Here is a 21,138-nt window from a genome sequence, read left to right as displayed (position 1 = left end):
GAGCGATTTAGCTTCTTGGCTCAATTTGATCACCCTTTAACGTTTGGTTTCTTTGCATATCATCTTCTTAAGATCACTTTGACACTTGTGTAACCTTGTACGCCCTTTACTTGGCGTGATTTTGAAAGAACTAGCCAATCTAATGGATATCGCCCTGGTCCCTGACTGAGGGACAGGAGCGAATTTGAGTATTCTGGGCTCATCCTTGTTCTCATCAACTTACAATCACCTTCACAATGTAAGATGAGGTCCTTTGATCCTTCTTGAACGCATGAAATGTGATAATCATTCAAAACTTAAGCCTCCATGGAGATTTCGCTATGGTCCCTGGCTGAGGGACAAGAGCGAACTTGAGCATTTTAGTGCAAATCCTTCATCTTTGTTAATCTTTGTAACTTCGTTCTTTGTCGAGACACCTCAAAACGTCCTTGCCACCTTATACTTTGACTTAGAATGACTTGAATTTGGGTGGAAGGCAATATAACCATTATTTCGCCCTGGTCCCTGGCTGAGGGACAGGAGCGAATTTTCACTTGTAGGCTCCATCACACTTTGCTAACTTCCAAAATTATCTTCAACGGTCTCGATGTGCACCCTTTCACCTATTCTTGGCATGAAATTCGTTCTAATTTGGTGAAAAATTGACCTAAGACAAAAATCGCTCTGGTCCCTGGTTGAGGGACAGGAGCGCTTAGGCCAATATGGAGTTCACTTTGATGTCTTGCAATCTTCAATTTGTCTTCAACGAGTTCGTTACGCCACCTTTACTTGCCTCAAACTTAATGTTCACTTGATCTTCGCCCAAAACATGCCTCATGAGGAAATTCGCTCTGGTCCCTGGGAGAGGGACGGGAGCTACCACTGAATTTCGCCCTGGTCCCTGGCTGAGGGACAGGAGCGATTTAGCTTCTAGATCAAATTTTCCTCATGTTTGTGCTTTCAAATTATATTCAAATGATAAAATATATCTCCTTTGATCTCCTCAAATCGTCAAATTGTTCAAATCCTGCAAGGACAAGGCAATGTTTGATTTTGAGCTCCGGTCCTCCACTGAGGGACAGGAGCGATTTTTACTCCTGGCACATTTCCGTGTTTGTAAAATTCTTCAAATTATATTCAACGGAAAGAACATGCCTCCCTTTATCACTTCCAATTCGAAATTTGTCTTGATCCTGCAGAGATAGTAAGATTTTGAAAAACAAGCTCCGGTCCCTCACTGAGGGACAGGAGCGATTTTGCTTCTACAGGCCAAAATATCAAGATTTTGGGATTTTAATTACTTCACAAGGCGAAAACAAGTCATTTCCAATGCTCGGGATCAATTATCAAAATTCTCAAAAATTGGTCAAAATTACTCAATCGGACAAAAATCAAAATCTCATCATCAACACTTAGACAAATTCATTCAAAAGTCCAATTGAAAATAGACCAACTCACTTAGCCTCTGGCGAATTCACTTTATTCAAAATTGCATCCTGCGAGAGGAAGCTCAAAAAGCTTTCAAGAGTGACTGGACTCTGGCCTGAAAACACAGTAACAAAAACAATAAGGTTTGACCCTAGTCCAGACAACTGGCATACTAAACCAAAACCCTAAAAAGCAGAGAGAAAGGCGAGCAAAAACGAGCAAAAAGAGGGGGTCCCCATTTAAATGGGGCGATGTGTGAAATGGTCACAACACTACCTCAGGCAGTTGGAGACAGAAACTAGGAACAAGAGAAATGCCTTCAACAGGAAAAAGGCAGTTTAAGACGAATCTGCAGAAGAGCATGGATAAAACGGCAAGGGTTTTACCTTCAGGGGTGAGGGTTGCCAATAGCAGCAAAACGAAGCCATCGACAGGGAAAGCAACAACCAGGGTTACAGCCGACACGGTTATATTCAAGGGAGTTAATGGAGGAGAGTGCAGGAGGTGGTGGCAACAGAACCCTGACAACCATGAAGTAAACAATTGGTTAAGGAAGGCAAGAGTGCATTGGGTGGTTCAGATGCTGGTTTTTCAGATCAAGAAACTTGAGCCACCGATGCGGACAATGATAGCAGCATTCGACCGCACCACCAGGAAAAGCACTTTCGAGTAGATGAAGCACACAGTCACAGTCTCCTTCATGGCAGCCGACTTCACCAGGGTATCTGGCATACCCGTGAGGAATGGGAAGAAAGTAGATATGAAGGCGCAAAAGATGAACGCGAACCAGAATGAACATTGGATACGCATGGTCTCCAGAAATCTTACACTAGCGGAATTTGATTCCATAGCCAAGGCCACTAAGGGGAGAGGGATGAAGAAATCTTTTGTGGCAGGAGGGACATGGCGCTGCATCATGGACGTGGTCAAGAGCAGGTTGACGGGGTCTAGCCAAGCATCGGACATAGCACTCCCACAAATCATTCTGATGAACGAGTTGATGAATGGAGTACAGTATGACTGGGCATTAGTATTGACGGACAGAATGTTCGAGTTCATGACATTGCAACATCGCACGTTTTATATGCCGGACTATGCCATCAGGTTATTTTTGGAGGCGACGCTTTCACAGCTTCCAGCAGACAAGCTGGAAATTCTGCCGGAGGGGAACTTGGCACCCGACGAGCCGCGTATTTTTCAGTGGAGCATCTTGACATAGGGTTGGTACCCGGGGTGGGGTAGAAACGACAAAGGCAGGAGGTGTCAGAGTCTGAGGATATTGACAGTGGGAGAGAAGAGACCTCAGAGGCCTCGACTAACTCAGAGGGAGATAACGAGGAGTGCCTAGCAGAGACCGTATAAGCATCCACACCAGTCTTGTTTGCTATGCCCATGCTGACAGCCTTAGCACACTTGAGTCTGCTGACGGTGACGGTTGCGTCTATTCTTGCCTTCGGCCAGCAGAGGCCGCCACTAGTGGCAGCAGAGGAAGTGAAAGAGGCAGTACCATTCGAGGGTGTGGGGGAGTCTGTACCCACTGTAGTGGTGCATGAATTGGGGAAGGATCAGACACGTACTATGGGTGAAGAGGAATGTTGGCTGAGGGAGATGGAGATAACACCTATGTCGCCTAGGCTGGCTACTACCATTTCTCCCCCACGGGCGACTTGTGGGAGCAGGGACCCTTGGGAGGACGTAGAGGTGGAGGTGGTTGACATAGACAGCCACGGTTCCCCTAGAGATATGGCACATTCGGCAGAAGTGCAGGGGAGAGAGTTGGCACTTGAACAGAAGGTAGAGATCCCTACGGAGGTCCCGTCAGACAGAGTGGAGGTTCACACGGAGAGCAGGCACCCAGGCAGGATAGACGTGGAGGCTTACCTCCATGATGTGGTTGGTCGAGGGCAGACATACTTCTAGGAGATGATGTAAACTTATCTGCAGGACGAGGTACGCAGAGGGTAGGAGGTCATCGCATCCCTACAGGCAGAGGCCTTAGAGAGCACCGCCCAGGAGTTGGAGTGGATGCTCAGGTTTGTACGCGAGGGGTGTCCTCAGGCATTTGCTGCCTGTTTTGAGAGAGAGGGATGGCCAGAGACTGAGACAACGGAGATGCTGATTGCATGGACAGTGAGGGAGTCAATAGTGGAGAGTAGGGTCGAGTCTCTCGCGAGGCAGGTTTAGCAGGCTTTTAGGGAGGAGTATTACACTCTTCGCCGTACGGAGCACATTTTTGCAGGGCATGAGATTGCCCGGGTGGCCGCGGAGAGAGCTTGGGAGGAGTTGACCACTAGAGTTGCGGAGTTACAGAAAGATTTGGATGTCAAGAGGGCTCAGTTAGAATCCGAAAGGGTTCAGTTCACCACGAAGAGGGCTTTGTTCACTGTCGAGAGGGACCAGTTAGCAGCAGAGTTGGAGGCCGCCAGAACAGAGAAGATGACCCTGAGTACGAGTTTGGTGCAGGCTAGAGAGACCATGGATGAGAATGAGAAGAAGGTACTGGAGGCTGCCTGGATGGTTAAGCTTGCCATAGAGAATAGGAAGATTGCAGAATGAGACTTGAGGATATGGACACAACAGGTGTACGACCCTGCGAGCACAGCTTTCTTAGCATCTTCCTTAGCCCCGCCACCTGCTGATTCAGGGATGTCTTCTCAGCCCCCTTCTTCTTCTATTCCTTGATTTTGTCTTTGATAGTCATGTATGTCATCCTAATTCTGTTTTGAGTCGTCAGGAGACGACTTCCTTTTTTGGGGGGGATGATGTAGTCGGGAATAATCAATTATGTTATAGTCTCATCATTATGTTGTGTCATCATCGGTAATTGTGTGTTATGGGAGTCAGTTAGTTCACCCGAAGGTTAGTTGGACGCGATGGTTGGTTGCACCCCCTCGGGTATTATATATTGTATCTTGTTCCCTCGGGAAATCATCATTGTTACTGGAGACAATATGAAGGCAAATATACTTGTTCTTTAGAGTTATAACACTTATCTTATGGCATACTAGCATCTCTTATTCTGTATTGTGCATTTAGTTCTTTTGTCTCTAAAATAGTTTCCATAGGCGAAACAACAAGGTCTCAATCAAAGTGAAAAGGTATTCTCTAACCCCACTTGCTTATTTGGCAATTGAGAATTAGGGAAAATTTTAAAGGGGTTGTCTAATTTTATGAATTCAAAATTACGGACAACAGATTTATTGTTAAAACTTACGATTACAGACCACAAAGCGCATGACTTGTGACAAATATAAAACTCACCTAGTGCTGAAGAAAAAGAAAATGTGATTTCATAATAATTTTCACATGCACAAATTTAAGTATGTTACAATTGGACAAGATTGATCTTGGCACAACCCAAATTTGCATACAATAATTTGGTGAATCAAAGTGCCATGAATAGTTCATTCTAGATTTTCTATTGGAGAAGTTTGAAGGAGGTCGCAAAATTGCACAACATCCTTGGTGAAACAAGAAGACCACTATGAGGACTTTTAAAAATATGTGTAAATCCATGACAAAATGTAAGAATTGTTTAGGAGTGTGCAACGAGGGATGGTGAGTAGTTGATTGTGAAGTCAAAGACCAAGTGCTGTTGCACTTATGCAAGGAGAGATTCACTAAGGGCACATAGAATAAGTTGAAGCATAAGATGACAGAATCCATTTCAAAGATTTGTGCAAGTTCACAAAGAACACCTACGCGACTAAGGTGTTGTTGTCCATAATTTTGAATTTATAAAATTGGACAACTCCTTTAAAATTTTTCATTCAAAAGTGAAGATTGTACTCTAAGGCACACTTTTCAAGGCAAAATTGTTGCTTTTTTCCAAACTAGATTGATCTTCGGTTCATCCTTGATCCACATTTCGAATTTCATTTCATTCCAAGTTTGTTTGCTTGGTGTTTCCTTCAAAATCGGGTTTTGATCTCTAAACTAGGAGTGGGAAATTTTCCTTCTTTTGCAAGTAAAAGAGAGTTTCACTTTTAATATAATAGGAACTTTTTCGAATAGTTACAAGTAAATTTTATAAAGACATGTAACTTGTAACTTGTTGTTTCTTTTCCATTCCTATTATTTGTCTTTTAAGTTACTTTGTAGGGGCTTTTTGATCATATTACAAGTGAAATTTAAATTACAAGTTTATAAACACTTGTAATTACCTTTTTAAGTTCCTACTTTTTCCTTTATTTTTCTTTCGTTTTGTAAGTTTTAAAACACTTGTAATTGGAGTTTTAAAACCCGATTACAAGTCTTTTGGTGAGTTTTATATCTTTTTGTTATTGCGATTTTGAAACCTGAATTTGGAGGCCTTTCAATGGTTTTAAAGAAAGAAAGTTTTAAATTAAAGACATGTCGTTGGATTTTTATAACCCAACTACGTCTTTCCTTACTTTCTTTTCACACATTGAAACTTGCATGAAGTTTTTAAACATATGCACATGGGTTGTAGTTGGATTTTTAAAACTTGATAGCGCATTTGTCTTCCTCATTAGCATTGAAACTTGTTGCTTTAAATCTGAATTCCGACCCAAATGGTGTTAAAGCATTCTTTGAATATCGGCGATATGGGTTTTTGAATCCGTTGTCCATCTTTGTATTCACTGTTCACTGTGTATATGCTCTGCGGTTTTAGTTGTTTTGCCCATGGATTTCGCCATGTTTTGACATTTGTTGCATTTGATATTGAATACTTAGTGTTTGACATCAAGTAGAAGACGTTTTCCTCAACGTTTTCTATGCATTTCATTGATTGTCCAAACCATTTTTCATGCTTTAAAAAATGTGACGTGGAGGCATTGTTGTCTATTTATAAGGCATTTTAAGGCATCCCTTTTCTCTATTTCTTTCCATCTAGGGCATTTGAGCAAGCAAAGGTATGTGTTTTCAGTTTTCAAGCGACTGTTATTGTTTTTTTCTTTGTTTTTAGTGTCTTCATGTTCTTGTTTGATCAAACAAACTTGATAGAATGAATCATGATCTTGCTCATATTTCAGGTTTGCATAAAATCTTTCCAAGTTATTTTACCCTTTAAATGGAACTTGTGAACTTGTACGTTCTCTCTATTACAAGATTTTCCACAAATACTTGAATTCGGGTTTTTGGAATCCGATTACAAGTAACAGTTGTAATATTGTCCTTCCCATTCGGTAAAGAGAGTAAACATTCTCTTTTTCAAAGTAAACAAAATGTTGAGTTTTCAACTCATATACTTGATTTTGGGTTTCATAAATTTGATAACAAGTAAAAGTTTTTCCCTCTATACAAGTTGTCAGCTGAAAATGTCTTTTTTTATGCTTACACATGGTCTCACAAGTTTGTCATCATTGGTTAGAATCATTCTTTCCAACATCCCATTCATGTCAAAATCCCTATTGCTACCATTGCATTCGTTCGTCCCACCTTCATTCATTTTTATCTTCCATTATGTCTTTCCCATTCTAAGACTACTCGCAATTGGAGTTTTAAAACCCGATTATAGCTATGTCCTCACAAGAGTTTTTCCCCATTTTCGTACTTGAAATATGCCTTTCAAGATCCAAAGTGAGCCAAAAGCCATATCTTTAAAGCCTCTTGTTCATTCATTACTCCTCCTTTTAGAGTTTTAGAGTTATGGTTTGAGTTCAAGTTTTTCCCATTTGAAGAAAATAATATGGCTTCTTATGTAGATCATGCTGTTGCCTTGACACTTTTAGATTTTCATCGCAACATTACGGATTCTTGTTCGATGACAGATTTGCCGGCATCATCTTCCCACAAGAAGATGAAGTATAAGTATGACAAATACCAGAACGAGATTTCACTTTCTTAAGTTTCTTCTTCGTTGGAGGAGATTAAAGATACAAAATTTGGGCATGTGGACATGTTAGAGTTCCTTAAAAGGGTTGAAAAACCTAAGGATCACAATATGTAGCACCTGCTGGACAGCCACATCCATCTTGTTTCTTCTTTCCCGGTTGGTGCCCTAGAGCCGGAATTTATTCTTGCATGTGCTGCTCATTTTGATTGGGAAACTAGAACTATCAGAGATGATGTTGGTGATGTTGTTATTTGCTTGGATGTTGAAACCATTGAGAAGAATTTCAAAGTACCTACAACTTATGTTTATGTGGAAATCTCAAAGGAAAATGCGGCAAAATACTATGCACAAAGGGAGAAGGAATGCAAGCATTATATTAATAAGTGGATTCATGAACCCAGAACATGTCTCACTCGATGGACCAAGTTGTTTTACTTCAATTTCAAGGGGGAAATTGGTGACACAATTACCCTCTTAAGAAGAATCATGGGTTTGGAGCATTTTTAATATCTTTGAACCATGGATGTACCAGTTCATTGTGCTCATCAAGCAATCTCAGCATATCTTTTGGGGTGAGATTATCAGTGATACTTTGTGTGAACAGCTTGCCAAAGTTCCTACCACGTTGTCCTTCTACATGAATTCATACTTGGTATATAGCAGCATCACTCAGACATTTCCTTGGCCTTTCTACCAAGGGTGATCGCTCGTTTATACCTGTGTGGGAATATTATGATCAGCTGCCTTTTAGACCCAATAGGATCCATTACAGAAGAGTTTAAGATGCTTTCTTTGGCTACTACATGTGTTTATTTGATAAAACATTGAAGAATAGAAGAGTGTCAGATGCTGCATGGGAGAGAGTAAATAAATATGGCTGCCTATTCCTTCAATTCCCAACTTTTACCTATATGAGAGTTGGATGCTATAGTGAACAACCATATATGCTTCAAAGGTACCTGTTGGTGTTTGTTTTATCATCTACCAAACATTAGAATAAGATACCCAAAGGTATTCTATCCTCTCCTGAAAAATCACTGCTGATTCCAAGGTCTATATTGTTGAGACATGGACCAGCTAGGACTCGAACCTAGGACCTTCCATACGCTGCTGGAGTGCTCTACCATTGAGCTACTGGCCCCTCTTGGACTAGTCCACTGGCCCCTCTTGGACTAGTCCATCGTCAGTCCAAGTGTGGCTTATTTCCAACACCAACACCCTCCCTTAAGCCACACCTCTCGTGTGCTTGGGGCTCCTAGCCTGGACTTAGCTTTGATACCAATTTGAGACATGGACCAGCTAGGACTCAAACCTAGGACCTTCCATACGCTGCTGGAGTGCTCTACCACTGAGCTAATGGCCCCTCTTGGACCAGTCCATCATCAGTCTGGGTGTGGCTTATTTCCAACACAACATATATGTGCGAACAAGCGACTTTAGTGAAATAGCTTCTTAGGTAGTGTATGCTGAAAATCTCAAGGGGGACTTACGTTAACAATTGTCTTTGAAGCTGCTGGACTTAGATGGATTGAGCAATTTTAGGCTCTGTCTTTTAGATTTTCCGCGATTTAGACTTTCAAAAAAAAAGGAGAAAAGAGATAGGGTTTAGGAAAGCTAATGTAATTCTACGAACTCCAGAGACGGTATCAATTGGGTGCTCTCGAGAAACCAAACTTTGCTTCGCCACACTAGGGACAACTACACAAAGTCGGTGCAATCTTCAATGGATTGTGCTTATGATTAAGATGTTGGGATGCACAGAGGATGGGCTCAGACTAACTTTGCACGGTGAAATGGAAATCATCCATTCACCAAAAGTATGAGCGGAGATACACCATCGATTGACACTTATCAAATCCTTCATTCAAATTAACAACAATGAAAGCAAATCTAAATTAACCATGCAAATCATTCAAACAATAGGGATTACAAAGCCTTAAGAGAAAGCACACATGCAATATATTATCTGGAAATGACCTTACGCAACAATATGTCAAAAACCTCACACTCTCCAAATGAGAAGAGGTAGCCTTATATAGTTTTTCAAAAATAAATGAACGACTGAGATCAAACAGTGATCAAGGGCCCAGATTGAAAGCTACAAACCCTAATTAGGGTTTCCCAAAACACTATCAGCTTGAATGAATAAGAAAGTGACATGTGGCACAACTGCTAGTCTCACTGAGGTGAGTGTCTAGTTTCCTCTTTCGCAGATTCGATGTTCCTGGACACAATAAGCCTGACCTCCTGCATAGTGACACTTGGCAAGCTGCTGATCTGGAAGTCGATGATGTCCACATCATCGGTACATGTGGCAAGGATGTTCTCCCACTCAACTGCTTAGGCAAGAAAGTTTTCGTCGATGAAGAGAAAATTTGCAATCTTGGAAAGATCGCCCTTGTCAATCATCCCCAAGTCTTTGAAGAAGCTTGACTGAATGCTTGCTCTCAGGTTCTCTGCCTGTAAGTGCTTCTCCCTTATAATCTCTTTCTTCTAGATCTCTGATGCTACATTTAACACCTTGCTCAAGATCTCCCTGACACTCTCCTCTAGGATTTCTTCGAAACTTCAATCCGGGTGACCAAGGCATAATACCAGGTGTTAAAGTCATACCTATCCCCGGTTTGTATGGCACCTGCATCCACCAAACTTCTCTTCGATAAGTCTCAGATAACCTTTAGATGCGGAAGTTTTTCATCTTGAATTTCCTCGACGCCTTCCCAATTGGCAGCTAGGTCCTAGATACGGCTGACCAACGAAGAGGTGCTGACACTAAATTTTCCACTAGTATATCAGCATGTGCTGAAGCATCTGAAATCCACTCCTTGGCCTGCGTGAATGTGCCCTTCATATCCTCGTAATCCCTCATTGAGTCCTGCTGAAGAGGTTGTGGAGGGGTGACCAGTATCTCATGGTTGAGTGGCCTGGTAAGATGGAGAACATACTTCCTCCATTGTTGGTTTTCTTCCTCAACCTTCTTTCTCTTCTCTCTCTCTTGAGCTAAACTTGCCTTGAGGGTGTTACAAGAGTCATCAAAGTACCAGAACTCTTGGTCTTGGGTGGGCTTACCCAACTCTATAGTGGTGATCTTATAGTCCTCTGGGTCAACACTGTCCCCAGTTTTCCTTTCCTTTGGCACAACTATTTGAACTGTCTTGAATCCTGCACTATCCCTCTGAATCAATGAGAACTTTCTGGCTGGCTTCAACGGTTTGGCTATGACTGGCTCATTCACCTTCTCCAGAAATGCTGCTGTGATCTCTTCAGAACAGGCTTCCTTAGGGACCTTAGCCCTTATCCTTTCCCTTAGCCAATTAGGGATAGTTGATTGCTCTACGGTATTTTGATCAAACCCATCATCTGTCCTTCCTGGATTAGTAGCTATACCATCCAAGAAGACTACTGGAGATGCAGGCGTTTCAATTTTCTCTCTGTCCGGACTTTGGACGACTACTTTCATTATTTCCTCGATAGAAGGAGAAGGCACTCTCACTTCATTATTAACCATAGGTATGTCCATCTCCTGCTCCTCAACGACATTCTGATCAGGTACGACAGATGCGACACTCAGGATGGAATGACCTTCACTGGATTGCCGTCTCTCCCCTACAATCTTCTTTCCTATGTCCTTTCCAGAGCTTCCAACTAACTCCTTTCTCTTCCGGGACCCAACACTCTCTGGATTCCGGGCATTGCCTACAAAGATACAAGGGTTGGAGGACAAAGAGTCATCTACTCCCATCAAGTCATAGGTCAAGGCCACACCTTTAGACTTCAATTGTTTTGTCCTTTCAGATGTCCACCACTTAGAATACTCGACCATTGACCTCATGAGGTCTGCCAGATCTGATTTGTCTCCCTCTGCCCAATCTATCAAGGCTAGTGGTTCATTCTTCATCTTTTCAAAGCCCGGCTGCTGAAGCTCAAGGCTGTCCTCTACTTGGTCAGCAACTCTAAACTCATCCGTTGCTCTTACCATGCTCAAGGGAATCCTTGACCAAAATCTCTTCCTGATCTCGAAACTATCGGTTGCGTTAGCCCAATAATCTTCTAAATCAGCTCTGTGCTCAAATGTCATCCCTTCAACCATTTTTATTTTGTGGAACAGATCAAAATTCTTCCTCGCCTTGTACGGATAAAAGGGATGCCAAGACAACTCCTTCTCAGTAGTGGCAACAACTTGTGACGATGGACATGTTTCCATTCCATTCCCAATCGCGAGAGAGGAGGTTCCCGCCTTATTCTGTTTATCTCTTCGAATTGCCATATACCCCTCCAATTGCCTCACAACCTCAAGTAACACAACTCGGTTGGTAGGGTAAGTTGGAAGCTTATAGGGAGACTCGATAAACCCCTGAATTCTAAGGTAAGTGAACTTCGGGTATTGGATATACCAATAGCCGAATCTACTGATGAAGTCCATAGACTCTTGAGAGAGTCTCTGATGTAGTCCACTTTGCAACGTCCATGTGATGTACATGAGAAATGTATCATTCACCCTTTTAAAATGGAAATTTTCTTCCATGTGGAGCTGGGGATAACAATCATAGACTGGAAACTGGTTTTATTTGTTTCCCATTTCCCCTCTGCAAGTGAGACCTCTATATCTGTAGGTTCTAGCTAGGGAATAAAAAAGGTACGATCTCATGAAGAAGGTCCTATTTGCTTCCAGGTTCTTCAGATGGCTATCCAAGTTGTCACTTATCATCCGAGCCCAGTCTATCATCTTCGCTCCATTCATTATTTCATTAATAAAATAATACATCCAGGGCTCGAACGGAGCACCTTGAGGATTCCCCATTATCTTGTTCAACAGAACGATCATATCTCCAATATTTTCCTTGGAGTATGCTCTCACCAAGCTCTTCCTCTGAAGTTTGGAGGCACCTTTCCTTGGCTTATCCAGCTAGGAATGATTGACGATGGCGTCATACTCCTCCAAGTGATCCTGGTACATGCGATCAGCTTCATCCTTGGTCACGTACACAACGTTATGATATTCTGGGATTCTGAAGGCTTCTCTGATGGCCTTATCACTGATGTTCGTCAATATTCTCCCATCAGGTGCAACAAAATTTACTGGCGGGATGGTAATGCCTAGCACATTCAACTACTAATTTGGTGCATTGCATGGTGGGGAGAAAACCAACAGCATGGACGATGCCACTCTTCATCATCTTTCGTGCGGTTGTGGTAGGCACGAGGTTGTCCAAACCAAACATCCGCTTCTTGAACTCCCTCAGATTGATGTGCCCGAGGTTAGTGTCGCTAACATTCTTCCACTTTGAAGTCTTCCTTGACTCAGGAGGAGCGTCTTTGTCCACTTGAAGTCTCATAGTGCCTAGAATCTGCAATTAGACAATGAAGCTTAAGTTAGAAATTAATTCGTGAATTGAAGAATATAGGGGCTGGGAATGGCTAAGTGTTTGAAGATTTCATTTCATTTTCATACTTAGCCACAAAAATGGATTTTCTTATATAAATTCTTCAATCTTAAGGACGACTGTGATCACAATCCAACACCAAGTGTTATAACTTCAAAAACTCTCTTTTACTTGGTCAAATAAAATGATTTTCCTTCACTAGGAATTCGAATAAATCCACTGAAATCATTTTCAATGACTCTGAAAAAAACTCAGAAAATGCACAAATCTGCATTGTAAATTCAACTTCACCTTCGAATAGATTGAAATAAGGCTGGAAGTTTCTTGGAAAACTCAGAAAGAATTAACAATTCTTCCTTATACCAGCTGGCTTCACTCCAAACTCTGTGAATCCTTTGTCAAGAAGCTTGCCCAACTGCAAGCAATATTGAAATTTTCTCCAAATGAACTCCAATCTGCAAACACTTCTTTATGGTCTCCTTAGCTAAAGAATTACGAACTTCTTGGTGTAAGAATGAAGTTACGAATGATGCATTTGTAATGAAGTTGAATTCCTAATTAGAAACACGCAAAATCATCCAACTCATGTTTCCAAATCTAACTCAAATCTTGGGAAAGTGTTATCTTCTTTAGTTCGAAAATCATTTACTAGTGCAAGTTTCTAAATTGTTTTTATTTCATTAACTCGAACTAGGCTCATAAAATAGTATCTTCCAAAAAGTTTCTAATTTGGAACTCAGTTTGAAAATCATCTTGATTTGCAAATATCTTCTTTCCCATTTTAATTTTGAGTTTCCATTTTGATTTTCCAGCTCGTTGATCTTTGAAAATCTCAGTTTCCAACTTTCTAAATTGATTATAAGTTCGATTTTTTGGGAAGATTTGATGACATCACTTGGCTTCTTGTTGACTTTATTTGACTTCCAAGAGTAGGGCGGAGTTTTAAGTGTTCAACTTCATACTTGGGCAAATTTTTGGAAGGACTCCAACATGTTTTTTTTGCCTTGAATTTCATGATTGAGCGGACTTTTAGAGGTCTTCAACATGGGCGGCCTTTCTCCTTATCACCATGCATGGCGGACTTTTATGACTCCTCCATCTTCTTTGACATCAAACTTGGGCGGACTTTTCATTACCTTTTCAAGGCATAGGGCGGAGTTTTGAAGTTATCCAAGGCGGACTTTTCCCACTCCACAAGGCATAGGGCGGACTTTGGATGCACCTCATCACATGGCGGAGTTTGAACATTCCCCTAGGGTGGACTTTTGTAACCACTTTCTTAGGCGGAGTTTAGGAAGGACACCAAAGAGGGCGGAGTTTTATGCTCCTCCTTCTTGGCCTCTTTAACATGGCAGACTTTTGGAGGTTCTAGGCAAGGTGGACTTTGGAAAGACGTCTACCAAGGCGGAGTTTTGGTCTCCCTCCTCAAGCATGGCGGAGTTTTGGAAGGACATCAACATAGGGTGGAGTTTTGAGACAACTCCCAAGGCGGACTTTTCTACTTCACCTAGGACGGAGCTTGGAAACATGGCTACCAAGGGTAGACTTCTAAAGCATCTCCTAGGGCGGACTTTTGACTACCTTCATTCCATAGGGTGGAGTTTTGTGACCTCTCCACCAAGCATGGCAGACTTTGGAAGGCCTTCATCCCATCCTCTTCAAGGCGGACTTTTGAACATCCCTTCATGGCGGACTTTTGATGCATCCCATGGCGGACTTTTGAATGACCTCCAACATGGCGGACTTTGAACATCTCTCCAACATGGCGGATCATGTCTGGGCGGAATTTTGAACACCTGCCATAACACTCAACATCATCCATTAGCCAGACTTAGAAAATTTTTGGAAAATTTCAAAATTTCACAATTTAACCAAATTTAACCAGATTAACTTGAAATTTGAAATCCATACTCAGGCAAATCATCAGTGCAAACCCTAGGTCCCCATTCCGAAAAAGAAAAAAGCAGAAATCCCTAAAAAATAGAGAAAACTTTTTAAAAATAGCCATACTGGGGATTGGGCTAAAAATGCCAAAACGAAACTTCCTAAAAAATAGGAAAAAGCAAAAAAGCAGACTTTCTAAAAATAGAAAGTTGTTCAAATTCATCCAAATCAATTGCGATCTTCGTCCTTTGGCCTTTCTAGGCACTTTGACGGTGTCCTGACTCTAGAATCGCTTGGTTTGCAAAAACTAACTTTCAATCCTTAGGACTCGAACTATTCAAAACTGAGCAAGGCTTGACAAAACTGAAGCGAAAGACAACGGGACACTACAAAAAACCCTAGAAAGCAGGAAAAGAGAGGGCCCCCATTTGCAATGGGGCGATGTGTGGAAAAGGTCACAATAGTACCCAACCAGCAAGATCATCTTGATGGATTTGGGAAGGCAGATTATGGTAGTTCATGCACAACAATCAATTCGACACAAGGCTGGAATGGGAATATCATCAAGCAACCCATTGCAAATTGGTCAATATTCTCTCATGACGTCTACGAAAGCCAAGGCCATGGAGACTAAGATGCAGGAAATCAAGCTCAAAAGATTCAAAGCAAGGAAAGATTTTGATTACCAGAGCATGAAAGAAAGGATTAAAAGATCTTTCACACATGTGCATCGCATGAGGACATTTGGGTTGATGTTCACACAGAAGAGGAAATATGGAGGATGTATTACTGCAGGCTCACACTTGAGCAAATTGTTGACTTGAACTTGAGAAACATTCCTGAACGAATTTTTGATGATGGGAACATACTTGATTCTGAGTATATTGAAAGGAGAGTTGATGAAGCACCACTTCCATCAATTCAATTGTCGCAGAAGGAGTGTACCTCCATTTTGGATAGATTACACTTTTTCCTGTGCTTACACTTTTTCTTGAAAGGAATTAGAGTAGAAGTGAATTCATGCCAAGGAAGAGTTGTAAAACTTTGTGTATATGTAATGTCCCCTTTTACGCTCTAGTTTGTTTTGGGGACCGTTGGCCTATTCCGGAAACCCGTAGGCTAGTCAGAAGCAAAAATTAGGGTTTCCTACCTATAGGAGGATGTTATTGCATTTTCGAAGGCTTGCATGTTGGAATTCATCAGTTTGGGTTCTGGATTCCTTCTAGGTTTTCAGAAAGCTTCGCAGTGAGGGTACATGCATAGCAAGTTATGGAGTTTGTTTGACTTACTATATTTAGTAAGTGGAGGCAAAAGTAGTTGAGTTCTCTGGGTTTTCTGTGAGCTCTGCGATGGTATAACATGCAAACCAATTTGAGGACCTTTTCAAGACTTACTATTTTTAGTAAGATTGGTAGCTGCTCATAATGTGGTAAAAATCACTTTGGAAACATTTACTATTTTAGAAGTATGCTATTTATAGTAAGTACTATTTTTAGCAGTTCAATTTTTGGCAGGGGTTCTGCAGTTCAGCTCAATGGCTTTTTTTGGCAGTATTAGTTTGGCAGGATCCTATGTTCACTCATATGACTATTTTTAGCAGCTTAGTTCAGAGCTCCAACCTAGTTTAGTTTTGGTGATTTCCAGCATTTCAATCCCCGACTCAATTTGGCAATAATCAGTATTTGAGGAGAAGGTATTTTTAATATACTAGTACCTTAGTCATAAGGTTTTAATATTTGATTATTTTATGGATGGACAACTTAGCAAAAAGGAGAAAATAATATTTTTATTCCAAGTCTATTTGGTGCATTATTCTACCTTTATAATGGGGTGCCAAAATGCAGTTTAATTTTATAACTTATGGCTGGACGCCTTTGGAGGAAATTCTCATTAAAAAAGGTTTATACTTAGTGTTATTTTAGCACTGGCTAAAGTTGGCGTCTACTTGAGGGAATAATGTATTTGTTGCCAAATAAAATATTACTATTCCTTGGGCTATTTATTGTTGAGGAAAAATATTTAATAAAGTGAAATATTAATAAGGCAAGATGGACGCCTTATGGAGAAATAAGTTAATTTTATACTATATTTCACTTATCTACCTTGGATGCCGCATTATGATTTTATTGTCATTTTTATAAAGTATATTTGCTCCTATGAGAAGGTTGATTTGGAGAAAGGAGAAATGAAATGTAATTTCAAAATAATGTGAAGCGAATGTGCATTTGGGTTTGACGTTCATTTGGAGGGAATGTGAATTTGAATTTTTAGACACAAAGTCTATAAATAAGAGTGTTGGGCTCTTGTTTTTGTTATCCTTGAATATTTGTAACGAAGTGTTGCCGAATTGGTGCCAGAGTTGAGCTTCGAAGTTGAGAGCTTCCTAGCAACCATTAGTTTTGTACTTGAATGACAGCACCTAGCTGATTATTTGTGACTTTTTTTCATGCAGAGAGATAGATTGTGCTGGTCAAAGTGATTGGGAGATTTTTTCAGTTTCTGGTGTGTTGGGTGTGTTTCCAGTTGCTGGTTTTTTGGTTTTTTGCTCGTGGCTCCCTGTGTGCTTGATGTGTGGTTTTGGGTACCGGCTCGATTTCTTCCTATACCTTAGGCGATAAAGCTTACCATTTTGTGGATCTTGTAAAGATGATTTGGATTTTATGTAGCAAGTTGAACTTCCCAGCAGGGTTGTCATTTCTTCCTATACCTTAGGCGATAAAGTTTACCATTTTGAGGATCTTATTTGATGATTTGGATTTTATGTAGCAAGTTGAACTTCCCAGCAAGGTTGTCCCGTTTCCTTGGCTGGCTTGGGTTGCATGCAGATTGTTTGTGGTGTTCGCGGTGCAGGTTTGAGGTTCTATTTGTGTTGGTGTAGGAGCACCTAGGCTACTATCAAGCCTGTATGAGGCAAATTTTGAATCTTTTGTGTTTTGAAGTATGAAAGTTGTAATAAGGTCTTGAAAGGCCATACAAGATGTAATAAGGTCTTGAAAGGCCATACAAGATGTAATAAATCCATAGATGATGTAATAAGGTCATTGAGACTAATGGTTTGTATGTTGAGTCCTAATGGGGGCCATGTTGGCACATATTGACAAAATTGGCCTATTGTGGGAAATATGTCTCAATAGGTCAAATATGATGTTTGATGATGTCTAAGGGTTTTTGTGGGTCTATTTGGACCTATGTGTCATTGTTGAGTCATAGAAGTCATAGGTTGGGTCTAGGATTAAAGTTAGCCAAAGTTGTCAATATTGTCAAAAATTACTCAATTCAACTTTTTGTGTTTAAAGGGTTGATTAGGTGTTGGTTAGTAATGAAAAATCAAATGTTGGTTCTAACCATTGGGGAAGCAATGAAGACCTTTAAATAAGCCTTTCCACGGCCTTAGTAAAGGTTTTTGATGTGTATTGGGAAGAAGACAAATCAATAAAAGTTTTCATTGTTTACTGCACTTTTCCTGAGAACTCCCATGTAACAGTCTGTTCAAACTCATTATTCACCATTAAAATGCATTGATCCACCCCTGGAGTTGATTGTGCATTGAAGGTTGGCGAATCTAGTTTAATTTGTCTTTTGTGGCATTTGATTTCATTAAGAATTGGAAGAGAGATTTTATTTTTTGTAAAAATTGTTTAAACCCTGATCCAGGGTAACCCGAGAGGGAAAAATCATGAGTTCAAGGCCAGTCCACATTCAATAATGCTCTTTTCTATGGTGGATGGCCTTGTTGTATTGTATTTTGTTTATTTTGTTTTTGCAGGGACTCCATGTTCGTTTTGGCACGTGCAATCATGATGGAAAAGGACTGAAATTCACTGTCTCAGTCTGAGAACACAACGTGTGCATGAGTTTGGATGGTGTAAAGGCAATGAAGGTGTTTGGAAGGTTTGCAAAAGAGGAGAGGGGTGTGTGAAGGACCCCTTGGCAAGATCCAAGTGTGTTATGAACAAGGAAGGCAATTAATCCATTGGGGTTTATGACTGTCTTGACCCTTTGAGTTGGCTGTTACAGGTTGACAGTGTGTTGAAAATCACTGCATTTACATAGTTAGAAGTGGATTTGGTGCTTTTTTGAGTGTCAAGGGTGTGGTAGGGTGGATCCCCATCCTCATAGTTTGTATTTGAAATGGTGGTGAGAAAATAATAGTCCATTCAAACATGACTGTCCTTGTCTACTACATGACTGTCCCAAAGCACGTTTGACTGTCCTAATAAGCAGTGTTGATTGTGAGTGAAGGGTAACCATGTTGGGTTTGTTGGGTGGGTATAGAATCAAGAGTAGGAGTGTTGTGAAGTCCTTGAAGGGATCTCCAAGAGTATATGTGTGGTTGGAGTAGCCATTGTATGCTGGAATGGAGTTTGGAGTCCTAATTGGGTATGGTGTTGAGTGAGTGACTAGTAGGGAGACTTGTGGTGTTTGAATGTTGGAAGGTTTTGATTTGGGTTCATACATGTTGGTGAGGGTTAATTGAACATGTTCCAATGAATGGATGAGGACTAAGAAGCATGAGTAAGGTTTTGATGTATTGTACCTTGTGAGTACCAATAACCTTGTGAGGAGTCCTGTGGGGTTTTAGAGGGTTATCACCTTATTGAATAGGTGAGTTGGGAGAAAGATCTCCCGTATTGGTTGAGTTCCTTGGATGCTCTACGTCATTTGTCAATGCTATATCTCTCATTTTCTTCTGTTTTTGTGCGATTCGGAGTTGATTTGGAGAAGTTATGAGCATTTTTGGAGTGTCCGTAGCTTGCTGGTCTGTGTATTTTCTGTGCATGTTATTGATTTTCAGAATTTCATAGTTGTGTGTTAGAAGAGCTTTTTGGTATGAATAGTCTAAGTTGGTTGGGGAGTGATTATCTATTATTGTTGCAGCTATTGGACTTGTTATCAACACTTGATTCTTCATTCTATATGATTTGTAATGCTGGTTAGTAGTACTAACAAGAAAGTTTTGTTATTTCTTAGACCCACTGCATAAGTGGAAGAGGCTGGCTATGCCGGCTATCTTTGGGATAGTGATATTTCATGTATTGATAATTCATAATGTGCATTGTAAAGCTAGTTAGTAGTACTAACAGCTATCTTTTGGATTATTGCTTGTAGTCCCACTGCGTAAGTGGAAGAGGCTAGCTTAGCCGCCTATTATGAATATTTTGTAATATTATCCTCCCGCTACATAAGCAGTTGAGTTGATTGTAATGTTGTCCTCCCGCTGAATAAGCGGTGGAGTTGATAGTAAATTTCATTTCTAGTCCTCCCGCTACATAAGCGTCAGTTTCTTGTATTATCCTTGGTTGGTTTACCGCCAATTGATCTCCAATATTCTCCATATCCCGCTGAAAAGTGGAAGGGGCTGGCTTGTCGCCCAAATATTGTAAGCAGTTTTCATTTATTGGCATTTAACGATCCCCTCAACACTGTATGCTCTCACCCTCCCAGATTGGGCTCTCGGTGATCAAAAAGTGGAAGGGTTGCAGTTTTCAGAATTATTGTATTTTCATTGCTAACCCTAACAGGTCCTTGTTGTGTTGTGAATTGCTAAATTTAAAAAAAAAAATTGTGGGGATATTACAATTTACACTCATTCTTGTTGTTTTGTGTTCAAATTGCAGCATACTTCAGACTTTGAGCTACTGTTTGTTGCTAGTTTCCTTCAAAAAAGTCCTAAAAGGTTGATAGGAAGGTAAGGTTAAAAGACTTTGAGCTTTAGTCTAGTTTCCAGTCCTGAAGAAACGACAGAAGACTTTGTGCTTTCTTGGAAACTTCGTTTCTTTTATCCTGAATCATTCTGAAAAAGTTGCAGTAACATCTTTAGAGTTAGTTGTCTGCAAGTATTCTTTTCTGAAAAAAGAGAAAAGAAACACCAGTTCTAAAAGGAGAACAAGGTGTAATATCATCAATATTAGTTAGTTTAAAGGATTAGAGTCAAGTAGTTTTGTTAGTTAGGGGGAGTCTTCCCTTAGAAGTAGGAGAGCTACATGCTCGCACGCTGTGATTGAAACTACAATTTTGTACTTCTTCCCAGGTGTACAAAATTTTGAACCTACAAAATCACCACGAGTTTTAGGAAAATCTGGCACTAAGTTTTCTTTTGAGTTACTTGGTAGGGTTTACAACTTGCATGTCTACTGAGTAATCATAGGTTTTTCAACTATGGTAGTGGCATTAGCGTCGAATTTCATAGTACATGTGATATTTGAAAATGAAGTGCTCTTTGGTGTTTACTTCTTGGATGGAGAAAAGATGATATATCTAGTCTTGGTAGGGAATATGATGATTGGTTTCAACGCATAGCTAGTGAGTGGACATCCTTAATTGTTTGAGGGGAAACATCATCTTGTGGGATTAGTGAAGTTGGGGATAGTGAGGACAACAAATGAGCGGCTCAAGGGGAGAGGTTTGGTTTGGTGACCTGGATGTATTGTGTGTAGATATAGGAGATATGGTGTAACTGCTATTCAACAAAACAATATTGGTAGCACAATAGATAGAGAAAAGTGCTTTCAAATTCTTTTTACTTAGAGATGCAGAAATCATTTTTAAATGTTTCATAGTTTTACTTCCTTCAGTCATTGTAATGATAATACTTGAGCAGAAACCTTATAAGTTATATATCATCAAATGATGAGATATCTAGTCTTGGTAAAGAATATTATG

The 21,138-nt window shown here is 40.5% G+C and overlaps 1 protein-coding gene across 4 annotated transcripts in view; it reads left to right on the top strand.

Annotated features, from left to right (window-relative positions):
* LOC131062016 (chloroplast envelope membrane protein) overlaps positions 1-21,138 on the top strand; it is a 226,372-nt gene that overhangs the window by 130,894 nt on the left and 74,340 nt on the right. The window lies entirely within an intron of this gene.

This window comes from Cryptomeria japonica, chromosome 2 (genome assembly GCF_030272615.1).
Source record: "Cryptomeria japonica chromosome 2, Sugi_1.0, whole genome shotgun sequence".
NCBI classification, from domain to species: domain Eukaryota; kingdom Viridiplantae; phylum Streptophyta; class Pinopsida; order Cupressales; family Cupressaceae; genus Cryptomeria; species Cryptomeria japonica.
Note: the sequence above shows the minus strand (reverse complement) of the source record. Positions and strands in the feature narration are given on the sequence as shown.